Source organism: Vipera ursinii, assembly GCF_947247035.1.
Source record: "Vipera ursinii genome assembly, chromosome: 4".
Taxonomy (NCBI): domain Eukaryota; kingdom Metazoa; phylum Chordata; class Lepidosauria; order Squamata; family Viperidae; genus Vipera; species Vipera ursinii.
The window spans coordinates 113,462,743-113,486,684 of record NC_139514.1 but is presented as its reverse complement, the minus strand read 5'-3'; positions in this window follow the sequence as shown (position 1 = coordinate 113,486,684).

Here is a 23,942-nt window from a genome sequence, read left to right as displayed (position 1 = left end):
CCATAAAACAAGCCCAGGAACCCTCAACATCTACCTGTAATGTGAGGTGACACTTGAAGAGTCAGCAACAGAACCATTTCAAGAACATCACAGATAATTTAGGGGTTGGGATGGAGTCTTCTCGCTTTTGGCCAACAAAGTAGCTGTGACTCTGGTTGATTTCAGAAAGCCCCATAGGTTGAGGCCTAATTAGTAATAGACAAGACAAGACAGGGTTGAGGTCTGGATTATCTGAGGGAACACCTGCTGCCGGCATCAACTTCCCATCGTCCTGTGCGCTCCCACAGGGAGGGCCTTCTTAGGGTACCGCCGGTAAAGGATTGCCGGCGGGTGACTCCCAGAGAGAGGACCTTCTCTGTGGGTGCGCCTGCCCTCTGGAACCAACTTCCGATGGAACTTAGGACTGCCTCCGACCTCCGCTCATTCCTCCAGGACCTGAAAACTTGGCTCTTTGAGCTGTCGGGCCTAGACTGAGGGGTTTTAATTGGGTTTTAATGTTTTAACTTTTAAATTTTGGGCTCTAGTTTAATTAACTGATTTAATTAACTGTTTTAAACTTTTTAACTTTTGTATGGTAGGATTTTAATTGCCCTGTAAACCGCCCTGAGTCCTACGGGAATAGGGCGGTATATAAGTTAAATAAAATAAATAAATAAATAAATAAATAAATAAATAAATAAATAAATAAATAGATAGACTGGAAAAAGACTATGGTCAAACCAGTGGTGGGATTCAAATATGTGAACAACCGGTTCTCTGTGTGGATGCCACTTCTGGAAGTCAATGGGTCTGGGCAACAAAAAATTAGCTACCGGTTCTACCAAGGTGGTGCGAACCGGCTGAATCCCACCACTGGGTCAAACCCTTTTGTATTTTGAATAAATGTGTCTGTGAAAATACCCCAGGTTGAATACACCATTAAAATTTTCAACAACAACAACTTTAGCTGTGAATTTTGGTCAAACGTGATGCAAGGGGGACTTTCATTCTGATTTAACACCTGCAGCCTCCTTCCCCATAACTTTTATGCCGTTATTCTTCTTCCCTACATCCCATTTTTTAATTTCAATTAATTCATCTTGCCATGTGTGTTTTCTTATGTTATGCCACTATTATTTATATCTTTCAGCTCTACCCCACATTAATTAGAAGCCCTGAGATGCCTGTCATTGGAACATCCATCATTCTGTTCACTCATCCATATTTTCTGAACAATAAACCTACATTCTATTCCTCATTCTTTCAAGCTTTCCCCCCCAAAGATGCATATTTGCTTCCATTCAAATCTAATCTTCCATTACCATTAATAATTCTAATAATTCTTATCATTCATTTCAACAATTTTGCCTAAAGCTGGAGTAATGTACTTCCCATGTAGAGATTCTAAAAATTCTATTGAAATTAAAATAACAACCAGCAAAGACAGGCAGATTTATATGCACAGGCTAAAGCAGATGTTTCATTTTAATAAGTTTTCAGTGAGAAGAAAAAGAAAAGGAAGATAAATGTGTTTGGAGTCAAATCTATCAAGCTTTCTGCTACATCTAAAATTTCCAGTGAAAAAAAACATAATTAACAAGGTAAGTATTATATGTTGGTAATACTTGAAACCATTAATAAGAAAATATGCCCAGAGTTCAGTTGAAATACTCCTGCTGGCTTATTCCTCTTTTATAACCATGAGTCATGCGGAGTGTCATTTAATTTCTTGATTTAGATCACTCAGCAGGTGAGAAACAATTTCTACATGGTTTTATCCAGTGATTTACAACAATAAATTTAAAAAAAATATTTTTTAAACAGTATATTTTGTTGTTTGTCTTTGCACAATGTATTCCTTCTGTCAAAACTTAATTTGATAAAATATCCCTTTTATTCTTTTGTGGTTTGGGCAAGACTGGCAAACAGGTTGTCCCATCAAACATGGTTTGATCTAAAATTCTAGGCAAAAGGAATTTAACTACTGCATGAGTCAAATGTACAGTAGCCAAAATAAGACAGACAATCAGACTATGGTAGCCTTCAAAGCATTTGAAGAACAGAAAACCTTCTCCTTTTGCTGCTTAACTGGAATTTCAAAGCCTTTTGTGCAGTGGTGGGATTCAAATATAAGAACAACCAGTTCTCTGGGTGGATGCTACTTCGGGAAGTCCATTCTGGGCCAACAAAAAATTAGCTACTGGTTCTGCTGAACTGGTGCCAACTGGCTGAATCCCACCGCTATTTTTGTGGCATGAACCATTTTGGGTCACTGAATGTACATACGGACTTTTGACAAACATTGCTTAACAATGAAAGTTGACTTTGCTTTTTTTTTAAAAAAAATAGTTTATTGTCTTAATTAAGAAGGATTTCCACTCTTCTACTATTTGGGATAGAAACCCTGACAGCTTCCAACACAGATTAAAATAAAAAAAAAATTATCATAGTGTCAGCCTGCATTTGATAATGACCAGAAAACACCAGGTGATATTAGGAGAGAGAGAAAAGAAAACATCAGAGTAGCAACAGCAGAAGAATAAATATCCAACATAAAAGAATTTGTGGTTTTAATTTGGCTCCTGAGGAGATTTGGCATTGGGAGAAATTAACTAAAAAGTCTTAAGACACGTGCAACAACAGTGTCACTTTATTGCAATCATTGCAACCCATGACTTCCATCTTCAACCTGGATGATTTGGAAGCAAAATATGAAGGCACAGCACAGGATGCTGTGAGCAAATTAACAAAAAATCAGGCTTATCATCACACGTGCAAGCTTTTCATTGTCTGTTTCCAGGACATTGTGTGAATCACATCCATGGGTTACTATCCAGGGTACTATAAAAAGATGTCTAAAAGTCAACGATCAAATGTACACACACAATTTCTTTTAATCGCCCTTGTTTAATGATGGCATTGATAGATTTAAAAGCTCTGCAACCTCTCATTCAAAAATGGTCAACCTGTGTGGTGGACAAAGTCTTCAGAAACAAATAAAACCTCTGGACACTGGGATTCCCACTATGGGTGAATGGCTCCACACATTGATGGATTTAGCAGAGACAGCTAAATTGACTCCTTTGATTAAAGAAAAGAACACCATTTTGTTTCTGCTTGGAAACCACTTTGGGATTTTGTGCTCGAGGTGGAAAAAAAAACTGGCTTGATTTTGGGGTTTGCTGATTAGGTAGGTTTGGTGTTATAGAAATGGCTAGTATATATTATTATATAAAAGTAAAATGTGGAGGTTTCATCCTATTGCCTTATTCTACTGCACCACAAGGAGTCAGAAGTCAGGACTTTAATGATAATGATAATGATGATGATGATGATGATGATGATGATGATGATGATAATAATAATAATAATAATAATAATAATAATAATAATAATAATAATAATAATAATAATAAAAGTTGGAAGGGACCTTGGAGGTCATCTAGTCCAACCCCCTGCTCAGGCAGGAACCCAATACCATTTCAGACAAATGACAGTCCAATCTCTTCTTAAAGACTTCCTATGTTGGAGCATTCACAACTTCTGGAGGCAGGTTGTTCCACTAGTTAATTGTTCTAACTATCAGGAAGTTTCTCCTTAGTTCTAAGTTGTTTCTCTCTTTGGTCAGTTTCCATCCATTTCTTCTTGTCCTGACTTCAGGCACTTTAGAGAATTGACTCCCTCTTCTTTGTAGTAACCCCTGAGATATTGGAACACTGCTATCATGTCCCCCCTTGTCCTTCTCTTCATTAAACTATACATTCCCAAATTCCAGCAACCGTTCTTTATATGTTTTAGACTCCAGTCCCCCAATCATCTTTGTTGCTCTTCTCTGTACTCTTTCTAGAGTCTCAACATCTTTTTTACATCATGGTGACCAACACTGGATGCAGTATTCCAAGTGTGGCCTTACCAAGGCATTGTAAAGTGATATTAACACTTCATGTTATCTTGATTCTATTTTTCTTTTTCCTCCCTCTGTCCTACACTTTTCTCTCTTCCCTTTTTCCTCCCTTATTTTACTTTGATTTTCATATTTTTTTATTTTAGGCTTTGATAAACTAATTCAAAAAAATCTGAATCAGAAAACAAAGAGAACCTCTATCTAACCCCATTCATGTTCAAGAAGAAGGCTGGGCTGGAAAAAAAAATCAGATGACATAGGTGTAAAAATAACTTAAAATGTGCTTGAAACAAGTATAAATCGGTCTATGGTAAAGGTAAAGGTTCCCCCGCACATGCGTGCTAGTCATTTCCAACTCTAGGGGCCGGTGCTCATCTCCATTTCAAAGCCGAAGAGCCAGCGCTTGTCCGAGGATGTCTCCGTGGTCATGTGGCCGGCATGACTAGACGCCAAAGGCGCACGGAACGCTGTTACCTTCCCACTGTAGTGGTCCCTATTTTTCTACTTGCATTTTTACGTGCTTTCGAACTGCTAGGTTGGCAGAAGCTGGGATGAGTAACAGGCGCTCACTCTGTTACGCGGCACTCAGGATTCGACCCACCAAACTGCCGACCTTCTGATCGACAAGCTTAGCATCCTAACCCACTGAGCCACCGCGTCCCTTATATAAATCGGTCTAAGAGGGTCTTAAAAGGAACAGCCTCCCCTGAAATGTGAACTAAATGAAATTGTGTTTTCCTTGTCCCATTTGAGTTTTTTGTCCAAGGCATCAAAATGTTTTGGGGCTATCTCTGAAGGCGGGCCCATGTAGGGAGAACGAACAACTTGTTCATGACAGAATGTAATAACACTACATCATTCTCTGCAGAATCAATAGCCTCAAATCACTGTACTTCAGAGCTACTCCAGGAGATGCTGGCATTTTCCATCTGCTGGCGTTGAAATCAAAGAGGACTTTCAGCAGTTGAAGCAATGAATGAGAAATCCAAGTGCGCTTGGCAACAGGAGAAAGTGAAAACAGGAGGAAGAAATCCCACCCGCATCAAAGCAGCCTCTTCTGATACTATTTTTGAGGCTCTTTTGTTTCGTGTTTTTTTTTAAGTTCCGCGATTTTGAAAGTGCTCCCAGAGGTCTCACTTTTCCAATCCACTCTCAAGAAGCGGCTCCTCTTCCTCAATTCTTTCTCCATTAATTAGCATTTTAATCAATACCAGTCTAACATGGTAGACGTGCGGCAGCCAAAAAAAGCTGACACAATCCTAGATTGTATAAACAGAGGCATAGAAGGAAGATCGCGCAAATTATTAGGACCGCTTTATAAAACCCTAGTGCAGGGGTCTTCAAACTCAGCTCTTTTATGACTCATGGACTTCAATTCCCAGAATTGTGGGAGTTGAAGCCCATGAGTCATAAAAGGGCCAGGTTTGAAGACCCCCTGTCCTAGTGAGACCACACCTGGAATACTGCAGCCAATTTTGGTCACCATACTACAAAAAAAGATGCTGAGACCTTGGGAAAAGTTCAGAGAAGAGCAACTAAAATGATCAGAAGCCTGGAGACTAAAACATATGATGAATGGCTGCAGGACTTGGGTTTGGCTAGTCCACAGGTCTGCAACCCATGGCTCCGGAGCCACATGTGGCTCTTTCAGCCGTCTCTTGCGGCTCCCAGTCCTCTGCCATGTGCAGTCCAAAAAAAAATAAGTTGGACTAAAAAAAGTTCAACCAATCAATTCAAATATGCAGGGTAGGTGCATATCTCGCCTTGGCTCCACTCTTCAGTCAAACCCTGTTCTGCACATGCACGCATGTAAGCGCATGGGCACACATTTTTTGCGGCTCCCAGTTTTTCCTTTTGTGAGGCAACTGGTTCCGAGTGGCTCTTTCACTGTTTCAGGTTGCTGACCCCTGGGCTAGTCTAAAGAAAATAAGAAACAGGGGAGACATGATAGCAGCCTTCCAGTATTTGAGGGGCTACCACCAAGAAGAGGGGGTCATATTATTCACCAAAGCAGCAGAAGGCAAGACAAGAAACAATGGTTGGAAACTGATCAAAGAGAAAAGCAACCTGGAATTAAGGAGAAACTTCTTGACAGTGAGGACAATTAACCAGTGGAACGGCTTGCCTTCAGAAGTTGTGGGTGCTCCATCACTGGGGGATTTTAAGAAGAGACTGGACAGCCGCTTGTCTGAAATGGTATAGGTTTTCTTGCTTGAGCAGAGGGCTGGACTAGAAGACCTCCAAGGTCCCTTCCAGCTCTATTCTATTCTAAAGATCCAACATTTTGAGATGAAAGGAAATTCAAAAGTGAAAACCAACTGCAGCTATTACATTCGCCAAGGCCAATGAGTTGAGGGAGGTGCCAAGAACCATTTTAGTCACTGTCAGTGCTATGATTAGCAGACAAAGGGTTTGATTGTTCGGGTTTTTGCATAATGAGTGGCAAAGAGATAAAAATAAAATCTTTTTTTTTCCCCTGGCTGAGCATGACTGCTACTGAATTCATGGACATGTCTATGTACTTTTTTATGGAAGTAATTTGCTATTGTTTTTGTACAGGCTGTTTCTTCTCCCCCCCCAACTTCCCATTTTAGATTATAGCTAGTATTCCCCCATAGAAGCAAACTTAAATTAAATACAAAAACAGCAAATAAAGTGGTTTGCTCACCTGGGGAGCATGTTGTGGGATTCCAAGGCATATACAAAACGAGGAGAAGGTCAAAGAATACAAGGCAGACCCAGAAAAAAGAGGGAGAGAGAACATTAAAGACACACTAAAAGAACATCAATTAACAAAGGCTTAGGCTGTCAGAAGAGCAAGAACTGGAACATTGCATCTCCCTTGACACCCAAAGTGGTAAAGGAGAGGGAGAAGGAGAAGCAGAGGGAGAGGGAGAGGGAGAGGGAGAGGGGGATGGAGAAGGAGAAGGAGAAGGAGAAGATTCTCCTAGTTGAGTAACAACCTGACCTGGGATTGTGTTTTGAGATCAGCCAATTTTAATCCGGGCCATGGGAACATGCCTTGGAATAGAGCAAAGTTCTGAGCCTTATTTAAATACAGCCAAGTTGCGTTTCCAAGCAGGTGTCATGATGGAGAAGACCACTTCTTGGGTTCCAACAGATGACATTGTTTAATAGATGGAACCTAGACCATCACATTGCAATGTATGGCAGTGAAAGTTGGACCATCAAAAAGGCTGAGCGGCAAAGAATTGAGGCCTTTGAACTGTGGTGCTGGAGAAGACTCCTGCGAGTCCCTTGGACTGCAAGGCGATCAAACCGGTCAGTCCTAGAGGAGATCAACCCTGACTGCTCTTTAGAAGGCCAGATCCTGAACCTGAAACTCAAACACTTTGGCCACCTAATGAGAAGGAAGGACTCACTGGAGAAGAGCCTAATGCTGGGAAAGATTGAGGGCAAGAGAAGAAGGGGACGACAGAGAATGAGGTGGCTGGATTGAGTCATTGAAACAGTAGGCATGAGCTTAAATGGACTCCAGAAGATGGTAGAGGAAAGGAAGGCCTGGAGGAACGTTGTCCATAGGGTCGCAAGGGGTCGGACATGACTTCGCAGCTAACAACAACAACAACAGAGCATCACAACTTTGCCAGAATGTGTGGATAGGTAGAACTTCCTGGAGACATCAAATAACCAACTGGGAACCATTGGCACAGCAAGATTACAAGTTTCAAGAGGGACATTATTTATTTATTTATTTATTTATTTGTTTTTATAAACCGCCCTTCTCCCGAGGGACTCAGGGCGGTGTACAGAATAAGATAGGCATACAGAATGAACCGTAATGAAAAACAAACACTAGTAAAATACAAACTGGGACCCCAATAAGAGCTATCAGGCCAGGCCGGACTGCTGGAACAGGTAAGTTTTTAATTCTCGCCGGAAGGTGCGGAGGTCGGGGGCCATCCGGATTTCGGTTGGCAAGCTGTTCCAGAGGGCTGGCGCACCCACTGAGAATGCCCTCCCCCTGGGGGCCACCAGCCGACATTCCTTGAGCGGTGGCACCCTGAGGAGGCCCTCTCTGTGGGAGCGCACAGGGCGGTGGGGCGCTGACATTGGCAGAAGGTGCTCCCGCAGGTAGTCCGGACCCATGCCATGTAGGGCTTTGTATGTCATTGTCAGCACCTTGAACTTCACACGGAAGGCAACTGGAAGCCAGTGCAGCGCACGGAGGAGAGGTGTGATATGGGAGTATCGGGAGGCTCCCAAGAGTGTCCGCGCCGCTGCACTTTGCACCAGTTGAAGCTTCCGAGTGGATCTCAAGGGCAGCCCCAAGTAGAGAGCGTTACAGTAGTCTAGGCGAGAGGTCACAAGAGCATGGGTGACTGTACGTAAGGCATCCAGGTCCAGATAAGGCCGTAATTGGCGAACTAGTCGAACCCGGGAGAAGGCCCCCTTGGTCACAGCTCCTATGTGATCTTCCAGGGAGAGCTGCGAGTCAAGGAGGACACCCAGGTTGCGGGCCCTATCAACAGGGGGTAGTAACTCGTCCCCGATGTTAAGGGATGGGATGTTCTGAGTATCCTGGCTAGCCGGTACGTACAGCCATTCAGTCTTGTCCGGGTTCAGTTGAAGCCTGTTCCTCCCCATCCATTCCCGGACCGCTTTCAGGCAGCGGGACATCACATCGAGGGCATCACTGATGTTGTTTGGAGTTGAGATGAAAAGCTGGGTGTCATCAGCATACTGATGGTACCCTACTCCAAAGCTGCGAATGATCTCGCCCAGCGGTTTCATGTAGATGTTGAACAGGAGAGGCGAGAGGACCGACCCCTGAGGTACTCCGCAAGCGAGAGGCCTCGGGGTCGACCTCTGTCCTCCTGCCAACACCGACTGCGAGCGACCCTGGAGAAAGGAGGAGAACCAGCGCAGAACCGTGCCTCCCACTCCCAGTCCCCTGAGGCGTCGCAGCAAGATACCATGGTCGATGGTATCGAAAGCCGCCGAGAGGTCTAATAAGACTAGGACAGAGGAATGGCCCCTGTCCCGGGCTCTCCAGAGATCATTTATCAGAGCGACCAATGCCGTCTCCGTGCTGTACCCCGGCCTGAAGCCCGATTGGTACGGGTCTAGATAAACCGCTTCATCCAGGATCTGAGGGAGTTGGTGCGCCACCACGCTCTCAACAACCTTCGCAAGGAAGCGAAGATTGGAGACTGGACGAAAGTTATTCAATGAGGATGGGTCCAAGGTGGGCTTCTTGAGGAGAGGTCTCACCACCGCCTCCTTCAAGGCGGTGGGGAAGTGACCCTCACTCAGAGAAGCGGAGATGACCGCCAGGAACCAGCCTCGTGTCCCCTCTCGAGCTGCATATGCCAGCCATGAAGGGCACGGGTCCAGTAAGCATGTGGAGGAGCTCAGCCTCCTCATAATCCTGTCCACTTCCTTGGGAGTCACAGGATCAAATTCCTCCCAGGTGACGTCGACAAGACTGTCCATGCCTTGTTCTTCCAACTCAGCCCAGTTGGAGTCCAGGCCGGTTCGGATCCGAGCAATTTTATCCAGCAGATATTGACCGAATTCCTCGGCTCGGCCCTGCAAGGGTTCCTCCCTCACCTCTTGGTTCAGTAGGGAGCGAGTCACCCTGAACAAGGCAGCCGGGCGGTTATCTGCGGACGCGATGAGGGTGGAAAAGTAGTTGGATTTTGCCACCCTTATCGCAGCGAGATAAGACCTGGTGAGGCTTCTTAATCGCAATCGGTCGGATTCGGATCGACTGGATCTCCAATGGCTCTCTAGGCCCCGTCTCCGACGCTTCATTTCCCGGAGCTCCGCGGTGAACCATGGGGCTCGCTGGGATCTGCGCCGGGTCAGAGGCCGCATGGGTGCAACTCGGTCCAGAGCCTCCGTGGCTGCCTTCTCCCAGGCTTCCACTAAGGCATCTGCCGAGCTGTGAGCAGGGAGTGCATGTGCGTCCCCCAGCGCTGCCTGGAACCTATCAGGGTCCATTAGGCGCCTAGGGCGGTACCATCTGGTTGGCACCGTGCACCCACGGCGGGGGGTGGCAAAGGGGAAGTCTAGCCGCACGAGGTGATGATCGGTCCATGACAGGGGCATAACAGTCGTGGCACCCCCACCGATATCATCGCGCCACCGTCCAGACAAGAACACTAAGTCTGGGGTGTGGCCTCTCTCATGAGTCGGTCCAGAAATTATTTGCGACAGGTCCATGGCCGTCATGGAAGCCATGAACTCCCGAGCCAGATCGGACGATCCTCCCAGGGACGGTAGGTTAAAGTCGCCCAAGACCATGAGTCTTGGGAATTCAACCACCAACCCTGAGAGGACATCGAGTAGCTCAGGCAGGGCTGCTGCTGCACGATTAGGTGGTAGGTATGCTAGCAGCAGGCCCAACTGCGCTCCCGGGCCGTATCTCAGTAGGAGAGACTCACACCCGACCATCTGAGGGACGGTGATCTCTCGCGGGCTAAGGGATTCCCTGATGATAACTGCCACTCCCCCGCCCCTCCCGTGGGTCCGAGGCTGGTGCAGCACCTGGAAACCTGGCGGGCAGAGGTCAACCAGAGGGACACCACCCTCTTGGCCCAGCCAGGTTTCCGTGATGCAAGCCAGGTCCGCGTGCTCACTCTCCACTAGGTCACGAACAAGATGTGCCTTGTTAGCTACGGACCTGGCATTCAGGTAGACCAGCCTCAGCATAGGAGGCTGCACACCTTCGCTCCCGGGTCCTCCGGGGAAGTACAGAGGGTCGGAGCGTCTCACCGCTTGTACAGAGCGGAGATGACACTCCCGGTGATGATGCGGCCCTCTGTTTGTGCACCTTCTGCCGTTCCCCACCATCCTGGGAATAGGATGTTCGTCAGTGCACCTTTGGATATTGTCGGCGACTGGTCCTCGTTTCTCACCAAGCCTGGCCTGTGTTATGGCACTCGGAAGGCCTGCCTTCCCCGAGCAGCCATACTCTTTTCCCGCCCCCCTCCCTAACCCAACAAAAAACTTAACAAGAAACTTAACCAGGGGCCTCTTGTTGGTCTTGTAATGGAGGCCCCTGACCCTGCCTGGCCATCTCTCAGAGGCCCAAAGGTCGGGCCCGTCATCGAGGTTTGATGTAATGAAGGCAGGACGAACCCAGGAGAGGGGGGAACTCCTGAGGGCGAGAAGGTCTATGCAAGAATATTGAAGATGCATAGGGAGCATCGGGGAGCATTGGGAAGGCGGTCCCCTGGGTGGAGCATTAGAAGGAGGGTCTAGTCGGGTAGGTGGGTATCTGGACCGTCACCCAGCCACTGCCACTTGGCTGGGTGAACCGCAGAAGCAGGCCACTCCCCCATCCTCTCACGATGGGTTGTGATTCTGCTTCTGGGGGTGGTCCAGGACCCACTCTGGGTGAAGCATACCCCATAGAGCTCTCACCTCTATGGGGCTGCAGGTGTAGGACAGGCCACTCTGCCACCGTGGCTTGCACCCAGGCCCATCATGTCCTGTGGGGCGAGGGAGGGCAGGGGGGGGTTCGGAGCTGGAGGAGGCCAGATGTTGATGGCCTCGGTTGTCTGGTCGCCGTCATCTCCAACGATCAGCTGCATCCTGGCGTCTTTAGGGGTGTTGATCGGCACGGAGATAGTGTCGGCACCCAGGGTGCGGGCCGTGGACGCCCCGCCGCATCTAGTGGTGCTGCTGTCGAGGGGTTTCGGTGAGATTGGGTGACCGGGGCCTGGAGAAGTTTAGCGCCGCTGTCAAAGGCCCCTCGGTGGTGGTCGATCGGGTCCGTACAGCCGGCCTGCGGCATCTCCTTGATCCCAGGGAGAAGCCGCCGTTGATCAGGGGCAGGCCAGGAGGTCGAAGCTGGGCAACGACTCCAGTCCCGGTTGCTGCGGCTGTCTCTTCCGCCGCCTAGCTGATCCATTTGATCCGCGGGGTCTTTCCTGATTCCTGATTAATGAGCTTCGTTTTTATTTGTTTAAAACCAAGTAGCGAATTTTGTCTAATAGTGCTCCAAACTAAGGGCACATTTATTTTTGAGGGTTCCATGTGTTCAAATGATGATTTTGTGCATACATATTAGTGCTTATGTCAACATGTTGATATCTCTTGGAGTTGGGTGGCTAATAAATTCAATACATGATAATTTTGAAACTACCACAACAGTCAACATTTTGAGGGTTAAGGTTTGTTCTCCAAGCTTCTGGGTTTGTTTCTGAACATTTTATTACCAGGCTAGGTAACCTCTTCAGCAGAGTTTAGGGGGTGTCAGTATCCATGTTCTTCTGTTTTTAAGGGCTTCATGTGGTCAGTAAATCTTGTGATGGTGAGGTCACGTCAGGTGATGTGCCCATCAGGTCAAGGTCTTGTGATGGGTCAGGTGTGGGTGTGTCAAGTGAGGGTCTTGTGGTGGATCTTGTGATGGGTAAGGTGTAAGTCACCAGTGGGAGTCTTATAATGGGGGAGGTAAGAACAAACAGCACCAGTTCGATTGAAGCAACACAAAAAATCATCAGCCAAGCTACCACCCACCATGCTCATGGGTTCATTGAAGCCTGGAACTCTACAAGCAATTCCATCAATGGACACATTGACCTACAACCAGCCTATGAACCCCTCAGAATCCAAATCAATCATACAGTCAACCAGAGGCAGCACCTCAACCAACTCACGCAAACACCTCACCTCCCAATGATCCTCACTTGATGTAACTTCCCCATCACAAGATCCATCACAAGACTCCCATTGGTGACTCACACCTTACCCATCACCAGACCCTCACCTGATGGGACCCTCACTCAGTGGTGGGATTCAGCCAGTTTGCACCACTTTGACAGAACCAATAGCTAATTTTTTGTTGCCCAGGCCCAGAATGGACTTCTGGAAGTGGCACCTACACAGAGAATGGTTGTTCACATATTTGAATCCCACCACTGCCCTCACCTGATGTGACCTCACCATCACGAGACCTACTGACCACATGAAGCCTTTATAAACAGAAGAACACCAACACTGACATCTCCTAAATTCCACTGAAGATGTTACCTAGCCTAGTAACAAAACATTCGGAAACTAACGCAAACACAGAGAATGAATCTTCACCCTCCTCCTACAGCAGAGCTACAGATATTTGCCACTATTGCAAACTCAATTTTTTCTCCTTCTTCTATCTTGTTTTCTACACACACACACAGATATTTAGCCCCCTGAGCCCCCTCAAATTATTATATTTAGAATATATGCCTCTCTTAAAATATTATTTCAGGCTTTAAAACTTTAGCTAATTGTTTATGAGAAATTAATCATATGAAACCTGAAATTTGATTGGTTTGTGATTGCCCTTTTGCCACAGTTCTTGTTTTTAAAAGTTTTGTGTTAATTAGAGATTTTTTAAAAAAACATAATGGCAAAATGTGACTTTCCTCCCTAAAAAATAATTACTTTTGTCTATCTATGCATGTGTTAGGCATGAGGTAGCTTGCTTTTTTTCTTTCTTTCACTGTTTGAAAAATACACCTACGTTAAGCCTTGGGTAATAATGTCAATTTATTTAAACTTCAACATTCCTTCTTATTCTAAAAAAGAGAGAAGATTAAACAAGTCATACTTTTGAGTTAGCTGAGAATGTGATCGCTTATCATCAATGCAAATGTCACAAACATTTTTTTTTCAGGTAGATTCTTCATGCTTCCAAGTGCTGCACTTTTAAAGTAAATGAGATGTCATTCAAGAGATAGCAATGAAGGGTTACATCTTAAGACCTCAGAACAAGTCATCCCCTTTAGTTGACAAAAGACGAGGCCCTATGTTTGCTTATAGATAAGCATGTGTGAGAAAGGGTTCCCCCCCCACTTTCCCAAATGGAACTAAATCATTAATACAGAATTCTAGATAAGGTCATGTTTTTGATCAATTTGGAATACTGGACATAGAAAATGTCTTTGTTTTGAAGCATGGGTAGTTGTTTCTTTATTTAAACATTCAACTCAACTGCAGAACAATATTCTTTAGGAAAAGTTAAGAAGAAGCAGCTCCATGAATTCTCAGGCCAAAAAAACAAAAGCAAAAAGCAAGTAGGGGCCATTATTAGTCCATATCTCCCAGACTCATATAGTATGGAGGCTCTAAGAATTATCTCTTTTTTTAATGTTACTACATAGGCAGATTCAACCTTAGCAGGACACTTTGAATGATAAAGAATATATTTCTCCTGGACACGCCAGCTGAAATTCCTTGACTGACAGGATTTGCAATATACCTCAGGTGGGGAGGGCCACCTGGATGAGACAGCTCCTCAAGTAACCTGGAAATATTTGATTGGACAAATTCCGAGAAAGAAAGAAAAAAAGAAAGCAGCAAAGTAATAGTCGATCTTTTGGCATTATGAAATTCAGGCTGCATAACTTTCTCCCAGGAACGGATCTGCTGACTGCTGTAAAGAAGGGATCTGCACCAAAAATAGAACAGAGAAACAGTTCTTTTTGTCTAATGCTCTGTTATTCCCTTTTACCTTTCATGTGTTATTACTAAAAAAAGGAAAAGGAAAAGGGGAAAATGAAAGAAAAAAAATGTCAAATCCTTCTCGTCTTACTTAAAATGGCATTGCTGCTAGAGTGTTATCGTGTCCATAAGTCATGCAAAATCTCAGTAATATAAAATGCAATTTTTGACAATCTTGCCATATTCCTCTCCCTGTATCTGCAGTTCAGGTTTCACTAATTTAAGATATGTCTCTCAGTACTGTATATATTCTTACTGTATGATGAAGAAGGTGTCACAAGCTGCTAGTTTGTGTCACTATCATTGTAGGACCTATTCTGATTAAATACTTTTCTGACACATTGCTATACTTTTCTTTTCTGAAGCATTCAAGATAGGACTTTTCTCCCTAACGCTATCTGAAGTAGCCGAAGGACCACTCGGGACGACAGGCTAGTAACAACAGGTTTATTTAAGAGCAAGGCAAACATAGAATAACTTGTCCGGCTTTTATAGCCGGCAGCTGGTAGCGAGGACCAATCAGAGGTGTTTATTTTGGCGCCGTGTCAGGCAGGGACCAATCCGCGTCGTCTTCCGTTGACAGCTCCGGCTTCCGCGTGGCTTGGTGTTTTGACAGCCGCGAGCTGTCAGTGGTCGCGCCTGCGCTGTGCGGTGGATGCTTTGACAGCTCAGGCTTCCTCGTAGTCCGGAGTTTGACAGCCGCGAGCTGTCAGTGGTGGCGCCTGTGCTGTGCGGGGAACTTTGACAGCTGTCAAAGTTCCCGCGTGTTTTTCTGTCAGGAGGCTTTAGTTTATACACCTTGCTGCTGTAGTATTATTTGAACAGCTAACATATATACATCTATTACGGGATTGTTTACATATATAACACACCCCTTACCCCTCCCCTGGTGCGTTCCTTTCCTCTTGGATGTTTGAACCTGCCCACTGATAGTCTTTTAGGTAGGTGGGTGGTCTCCGATTCCTGGTTGAGCGGCGAAGGGGTGGAGGGTGGTCTGGTTCTGGATCCTCGTTTTGGTGTTCTTCTTCCTGGTTTGGGATAGGTCGCATTTCCGGTGGGGGTTGTATGTCGGCATTGGTTGGTTGCTCAGAATTGTGTGGTGGTTGTCTGGGTCTGAGCTGATCAATATGGCGGCGTATGATGCCCTGTGTTTGCGTAGCTATAAGGTATGAGATGGGCCCTGTTTGTTTTATTACTGTCCCTTGGACCCACTTGTTTTTATCTGTGTATGATCGTGCCCAAATCAATTGACCTGGGTTGAGTGTGCGGGCGGGGTGGGGGTGCTGTTTTTCTTCTGGATATGTATCGGGGTGTAGTCTGTCCAGACGTGTTATTAGCCTTCTCCCCCATCTTAATTCCGCCGGTGATTTCCCGGTTGTAGAGCACGGAGTTGTGTGTTGTGCTAATAGGAACTGGCTGAGGCGTCTCTGCCAGTTCCCTTTAACGAATTTTTTTAACGCTTCTTTTGTGGATCGTACCATAATTTCAGCCATTCCGTTCGACGATGGGTGGAACGGCGCCGACGTGACCAGCCTAATACAATTCTTCATAGCGAAGATCTGAAATTCACGAGAGGTGAATTGAGGTCCGTTGTCAGAAACTATGGTATCAGGTAGGCCGTGTGTAGCGAATATTTTCCGTAAAGCTTGAATGGTGGCTTGGGACGTTGTTTTTCTAAGGGGTGTGACTTCCAGCCATTTAGAGTGGCTGTCTACTACAATTAAGAAACTTTGGCCCTGGATGGGTCCAGCAAAATCTATATGTATACGTGACCATGGGTTTCTTGTAGTCTCCCATTTATGGATTGGTGCCTGGGGTGGTTCATTCCTGGTCTCTTGACAGGTATAACACCCACCCACATACTTTTCTATTTGTTTATCTATGCCTGGCCACCACACATAACTTCTAGCCATCGCCTTCATTTTTACAATTCCAGGGTGACCTTCGTGTAAAATTTGTAATGTTTGGTCAATGTTTTTTTCGGGTATGATGACCCTATTTCCCCACAGTAGGCATCCTCTATGTGTTGAGATCTCATTTTTCCTGTTATAGTAAGGTTGGAATTGAGGGTGTGGATTTTGAGCTGGCCATCCTGTTGTGGCCCATTTGAGGATTCTGGCAAGTATTTTATCTTTAGCTGAATTATTAGCTATAATGTTTGCAGTCAGGGGGCATTCTGGAAGTTGGGCGATTGCTAAAATCTGGCTGGCTGGGGCTGGGTCTGGGTCCCTGGTTTGTATGGGTAGTCTACTGAGGCAGTCAGCATGTCCCAATTCTTTACCAGGTTTATGTATTAGTTGATAGGAATAGGCTGCCAAGAAGGTTGACCATCTTAGCATTCTCGGAGAGAGAATTTGTGGAGTAGTTTTGTTCCACGTGAATATGCCTAGCAGGGGTTTGTGATCTGTAATTATAGTAAATGGTCTTCCATATAGGTAATCATGAAATTTTTTGACCCCTGCTACTATTGCTAGGGCTTCCCTGTCAATTTGTGCATAGTTTCTTTCAGCTTTGGTTAGAGTGCGTGAATAGAAGGCTATGGGTCTTTGTGTACCGTCCTTGAATATGTGACTTAAGACAGCCCCGATTCCATAGGGAGAGGCATCGCAAGCGATGCATATTGGGGTGTCCTCTCTGAAAAGAGTGATAGTTGAACTGTGACAGATAATCTTTTTTAACGATTGGAAGCTACTCTCATGTTCTTTGGTCCAGGACCAAGTTGTACCCTTGTCTAGGAGTCTATGCAGAGGCTCCGCAATAGTGGCTTTATGGGGGATGAAGGCGTGGTAAAAGTTTAACAATCCTAAAAAGGATTGAAGCTCTTGTTTATTCCTAGGGCTGGGTGCGGTCTGGATAGCCTGAAGTTTTTCTGAGGTGGGGTGAATGCCCTGGCTATCTATTTTGTACCCTAGGAATTCAGTGGATGTGACTCCAATAGAGCACTTTTCCCGCTTAAGTTTAAGGCCGGCTTCTCTGAGCCGGCTCAGCACAGCTGACAGCCTGTCAGCTAAGTTCGCTTCGTTTTCTCCGGCGATGAGAACATCGTCGAAATAGGGGCAGACCCCGGGTATTCCCTTCAGGGTCTTCTCCATGATACCCTGAAATATACCCGGGGCCGCCGATATGCCAAATTGGAGCCTCTTTACCTTAAAGGCACCGCGGTGGGTGACAATTGTCTGGGCCTCCGCAGTGTCCTCAGTGACAGGCAGCTGCAAATACGCCTGTGTGAGATCAAGCTTGGCGAAAAGGGCGCCAGAGCGGATGGAAGCAAATACGTCCCTTACCGCTGGCACCGGGTAGGCATGGGGGCTGAGGGCTAGGTTGACTGTCGCCTTATAATCAGCGCACAGTCTTACTTCACCGTTAGGTTTGATTGGGGTGACAATAGGGGTCTCCCAGGTTCCCCCTTCTGTTGGCTCAAGCACCCCTAGTCCTACGAGGCGATCAAGTTCGTTTTCGATTTTTTCTTTAAGGGCAAAAGGTACCCTCCTGGCTCTTATCTTAATTGGTTGGATTGCAGGGTTTAGCTGTAAGGAGATGGGGGGACCCGTGTATTTCCCTAAAGTGCCATCGAAAACATCGGCGAACTTATCGCAAACGGCTTCTAGGCTGGGTGTTAGAATGGTGTTAACCCCTGTTAAAGCGATGCCTAGTGGACTGAACCAGTTTAGTCCTATCAAATTGGTGCGGTTCCCTGGTGTAACTAAAACCTCCAGGGGACCCTTGAACCCCTTGTACTGCACTACGACTTTGGCTTTCCCTTCCAACGGAATGGGGGTCTTCTGGAAGTCAGCTAGGTGTACTTGAGTTTGTTTCAGGGGAATTTGTCCTCGGCCTTTCTGACAGATCTCCTGATAGGTTGTCAGCGAAATTAAGGAAACTGCTGACCCAGAATCCACTTCCATGTGGCAGGGCACCCCCTGAATTCTGACCCAAATCTTAACCTTAGAGCTTATGCTGTTTACCCTGTCAACTGTCTCTACCAGGGGCCCTGGGTGGGGTTCTCTGCTGGCCTGGGCAGCCGGCCTACCTGGGGGGTTTGCCTCCACCTCATTGATGTTGTCCCGGCCCTTGCTGCGGCACACCGGCTTGATGTGGCCAGTCTTCCCGCAATTGTGGCATTTCGCGTTCCTAAAGCGGCAACTTCCTCGGGCATGATTGCCCCCGCAGCTGGCACAGGCGGCTCGTTGCTCATAACGAGGTGGTGGCGGTGGAGGGTTCCTGGACCCCCGGCGGTCCGACGTTTTTCCCCTTCTCGGCTGTCGGAGCTCCATTCGGCGTTGTAGGGCTTCTCCGTCGGTGAAATCTACCGACTCTCCACTGTCGCTGAAGGCTGCGCTTTCCTGGTAGACGGTCGCGGGGGTCTCTGGGGTCGAGTTGGTCGGCTTCTTCTTGTGGCTGTGTTCGTATGCCATGATCTCCCTGGTCAGCTCGGCCAGGTTCATGTCGGGTTTGGACGTCAGTTTTTTCTGTAGCTTCTCGTCCCTCAGACCGATCACCACCTGGTCTCTGATGCGGTCTTCCAGGTCGGGGAAGCAGCAGTTCCTTGCGGCGTGTCTGACTCCGGCGATGAACTCGTTGGCGGGCTCGTCCTGCCGTTGTTTCTTTTGTGCGAATTGCACCCGCCAGTACAGTTCTGATCGAGCCGGCATGTAGTATTTGCTCAGCTGGTCCACCAAGTCCGCGTAGGAGACTTCAGTGATGGGCACTGGGCTGAACAACCCGACGGCTGCATCGTACACCGGGGGCCCGCTGATGTACAGCAGAGCGGCGGCCTTTGCTCGGTCGTCAGTGATTTTACTGACGAGGAGGAATCCCTCGACTTGGCCGAGGTGTGATTGCCATCTCTCGGGATGGCGGGTATCAAACTCCCTCACACGGCCGAAGTTTGCCATGTCGTCCGGTCCTGGGTTGCTCCGATGGAAGTTAAAACTTCCGTGACAGCTCTTGCCGGGAACTTCCTTCCTCGGCCGTGACTTCAGCTCCGGAGCGATCCCACCTTCGTCGCCAGTGAAGTAGCCGAAGGACCACTCGGGACGACAGGCTAGTAACAACAGGTTTATTTAAGAGCAAGGCAAACATAGAATAACTTGTCCGGCTTTTATAGCCGGCAGCTGGTAGCGAGGACCAATCAGAGGTGTTTATTTTGGCGCCGTGTCAGGCAGGGACCAATCCGCGTCGTCTTCCGTTGACAGCTCCGGCTTCCGCGTGGCTTGGTGTTTTGACAGCCGCGAGCTGTCAGTGGTCGCGCCTGCGCTGTGCGGTGGATGCTTTGACAGCTCAGGCTTCCTCGTAGTCCGGAGTTTGACAGCCGCGAGCTGTCAGTGGTGGCGCCTGCGCTGTGCGGGGAACTTTGACAGCTGTCAAAGTTCCCGCGTGTTTTTCTGTCAGGAGGCTTTAGTTTATACACCTTGCTGCTGTAGTATTATTTGAACAGCTAACATATATACATCTATTACGGGATTGTTTACATATATAACACACTATCCTTCCAGCAGTCCTGGGGTATCGTGTAGAACTGTAAAGGTAAAGGTAAAGGTTCCCCCGCACATGCGTGCTAGTTGTTTCCAACTCTAGGGGCCGGTGCTCATCTCCGTTTCAAAGCCGAACAGCCAGCGCTTGTGCAAGGACGTCTCCGTGGTCATATGGCCGGCATGACTAGACACCAAAGGCGCACGGAACCCTGTTACCTTCCCACCGTAGTGGTCCCTATTTTTCTACTTGCGTTTTTACGTGCTTTCAGACTGCTAGGTTGGCAGAAGCTGGGACAAGTTACAGGTGCTCACTCTGTTACGCGGCACTCGGGATTCGACCCGCCAAACTGCCGATCTTCTGATCGACAAGCTCAGTGTCCTAACCCACTGAGCCACCGCATCCCTGTAGAACTGTACTTCAGCCCTAAATCAATGTGTTTCAATGTGGAGAAAAGCAAAGTCTTACATTTAGGCAGGAAAAAACAAAGGTGTAAATACAGATTGGGTGAGACCTGGCTTAAAAACAGTAACTGTGAGAGGGACGATCATTTGACTATTGGTCAGCAGTGTGCAGCAGCAGCAGCCAGAAAAGCTGATACAATCCTGGATTATATAAATAGAGGGATAGAATCAAGATCACACGAGGTATTAGTACCGCTTTATAAAACTCTAGTAAGACCACGCCTGGAATACTGCAGCCAATTTTGGTCACCATGTCACAAAAAGAGATGTTGAGTGTTTGGAAAAAATTCAGAGAAGAATAACTAAGATGATCAAAGGCCTGGAGACTAAAACATACAAAGAACGGCTACGGGACTTGGGTTTGGCTAGTCTAAAGAAAAGAAGAAATAGGGGAGACATGATAGCAGTGTTCCAGTATCTGAGTGGCTGCCACAAAGCAGAGGGGGCCAGGTTGTTCACCAGAGCACCAGAGGGAAGGATGATAAACAATGGTCGGAAACTGATCAAAGAGAGAAGCAACCTGGAATTAAGGAGAAATTTCCAGACAGTGAGGACAATCAACCAGTGGAACAGCTTGCCTTCAGAAATTGTGGGTGCTCCATCACTGGAGATTTTTAAGAAGAGACTGGACAGTCACTTATCTGAAATGGTATAGGTTCTCCTGCTTGAGCAGGGGGATGGACTAGAAGGCCTCTAAGGTCCCTTCCAGCTTCTATTCTGTTCTGTTCTGTTCCGTTCCGTTCTGTTCCATTCTATATTCTATATTCTATATTTTATATTCTATATTCTATATTCTATATTCTATATTCTATATTCTATATTCTATATTCTATATTCTATATTCTATATTCTATATTCTATATTCTATATTCTATATTCTATATTCTATATTCTATATCCTATATCCTATATCCTATATCCTATATCCTATATCCTATATTCCGTTCCATTCCATTCTATTCTAAATCCCTCAGAGAGTTGAGATGGAACATTATTTCCTGAATCCATGCTTTTCTAAAAAAGACATATACCCCCTATGGTCTAAGTAAATTTATCAGCTCTCAGGTTCATTTCATTCTGAGCTATGGGATAGATTACTGCTGTTTCCATTCTGCATAATGCATGAAAAACCTTTTAGCAGGTTGAAGTCTAGCTAGCAATGCTTTGGAGTGGGGGTCCATCATGCATTGTCCCAATTTAGAGAGTAGATAATGAGACCGTTTTTTTCTAAAAAATGGCAGGCATACAATGATGAAGGAGCAGAGAGAAATGGTAGACCTGTTTTATTTATTTATTTTAAAAACACAGGCACAGAATTGTGAGTTCTTCACTGTTGTGGATCCATTCATTTTTCATGGCAAAGGAATGTCACCCATGGGTTTATAGGACAATGAAGATGACTCCAAATGAAGATCACTACTAGGTATAAATTTCCTGACTGAATAGTCTTATTTCCAGTTTACTTCAATTCATAGCACTAAGCTGTGGTTGTTTGGTCAACCACCAAAGATAGGATCCTAGATTATGGTTAAGGCATAACCCATGCTTTGCAACTTCATAATTTCTAAAGGTGGCCTGTCATGAGTTACCATATATGATTTTGGTGATATATACATGTAAATAAGTAAACAAACAAATAACGATAATACAAAATTACATTACAGAGGACATTATGTCTTTCATGTTTGAATCATATCTCTCATCACCCTCATCTTGTCTTCTCTCTTCGGTACCCAGTTTAGGACTGAAACTCTGAATGAAAGAATTGAATGCCTCATCATTTTTCTTAGGGAATGGGGTGGGGGGAATCCTTTGATTGTCCTGGTTACTTTGAAGCCATTTATGACTTCTTTAGGTGCAATATTCACACTAATGGAAGAGCATTCAATATGGTGCCAGACAATAATACAATGATGATGATGAAGATGATGATGATGGTGTTGATGATGATATCCATTCAGCTGTGTTCGACCTCTTGGTCATTCTATAGACCAGATGTCTCTACACCTTCCAATCTAGCACTACTTCTTTGAGTTTTTCTATGCTCAGGCTATTGTCAACTTTGATGGTCTCCAGCCACCATGTTCTTTGCCATCCTGTTTTCTTTAACAATCACACCATGGTGGTTGTTGAATCCTAACTTAATTTACAGTGAAGACACATCTTAAGTTAAGAAGTCTGGTCAAGACCGAGGGGTTATAGAGCTCCAGAAAGTTGTGTCAATTCCGGTTACCACATTTTCACTGTTAATATAATATGTCATTATCCTTGCCTCCCTGTGCTTTAGCTTACATTTTACTATTATTACTCTCATTTAAGCAGAGTAGTGATCTTGTCTGGCCTAGAAAGCTATGTGGGGTCAGACTTGGTTAGTATTGGAAGGAGACTTCCAAAACTGCCTCTTTCACATTGCTCTCAAGAATGCTATATGAAGACATTAGGACTCATGCTGATCTGGAGGGGACACAAAGCCACTGATGGTTGCTCCCCTGCCTTTTGTTTGAAAAAGATCATGTAATTCTGCCCTGAACCAAGGAATAAATGCTGGGAACAATTTATTATTACATCTAGTTTGGTGTTGTTGTTGTTGTTATTAGCTGCGAAGTCGTGTCCGACCCATCATGACCCTATGGACAACGTTCCTCCAGGCCTTCCTGTCCTCTACCATCTTCTGGAGTCCATTTAAGCTCACGCCTCCTGCTTCAGTGACTCCATCCAGCCACCTCATTCTCTGTCGTCCCTTTCTTCTATTGCCCTCAATCTTTCCCAGCATTAGGCTCTTCTCCAGTGAGTCCTTCCTTCTCATTAGGTGGCCAAAGGATTTGAGTTTCCACTTCAGGATCTGGCCTTCTAAAGAGCAGTCAGGGTTGATCTCCTCTAGGACTGACTGGTTTGATCGCCTTGCAGTCCAAGGGACTCGCAGGAGTCTTCTCCAGCACCATAGTTCAAAGGCCTCAATTATTTGGCGCTCAGCCTTTTTTATGGTCCAACTTTCACTACCATACATTGCAACTGGGAAGACCATAGCCTTGACTATACACATTTTTGTTGACAGGGTGATGTCTCTGCTTTTTAGCGTGCTGTCTAGAGTTGCCCTGGCTTTCCTCCCCAGGAACAAGTGTCTTTTAATTTCTTGGCTACAGTCCCCATCTGCAGTGATCTAGTTTTACAGCACAATTCAAAGATCCTTCCTCATCTCTTCTTCAGATGGGAAGTTATTTGCAAATTCTGCCCTCCCGGTGAACAAAAGGGTAGGCTATTGAATTGTTGATAAGAGAAAATCCATTGTAAATTATGTTTTGTGTAGCGTTTCTAGACTGAGCCATGTTTCTCACAATTCTACTTTGTATTCAGTAGGTCCCCTCTTTTATTCGAAATTCCTTTATTCTAAAAGTAAAGGTACTCAGAGATTAGGACTTAAAACATGTGCTCAATTATAATTTGTGTATTACAGGATCGGAAAAAGATTCTTAGAGAGAAAAAAGGGGAAAAAGTTTTATAAAACCATACACTTCACAAAAATAGGTGGGCAGAGGAGAAGTGGATGATTCTGATACATACATACATACATATATATATATATATATATATATATATATATATATATATATATACACATACATACAATACACAAACACACAAACACACACACAAACACACACACA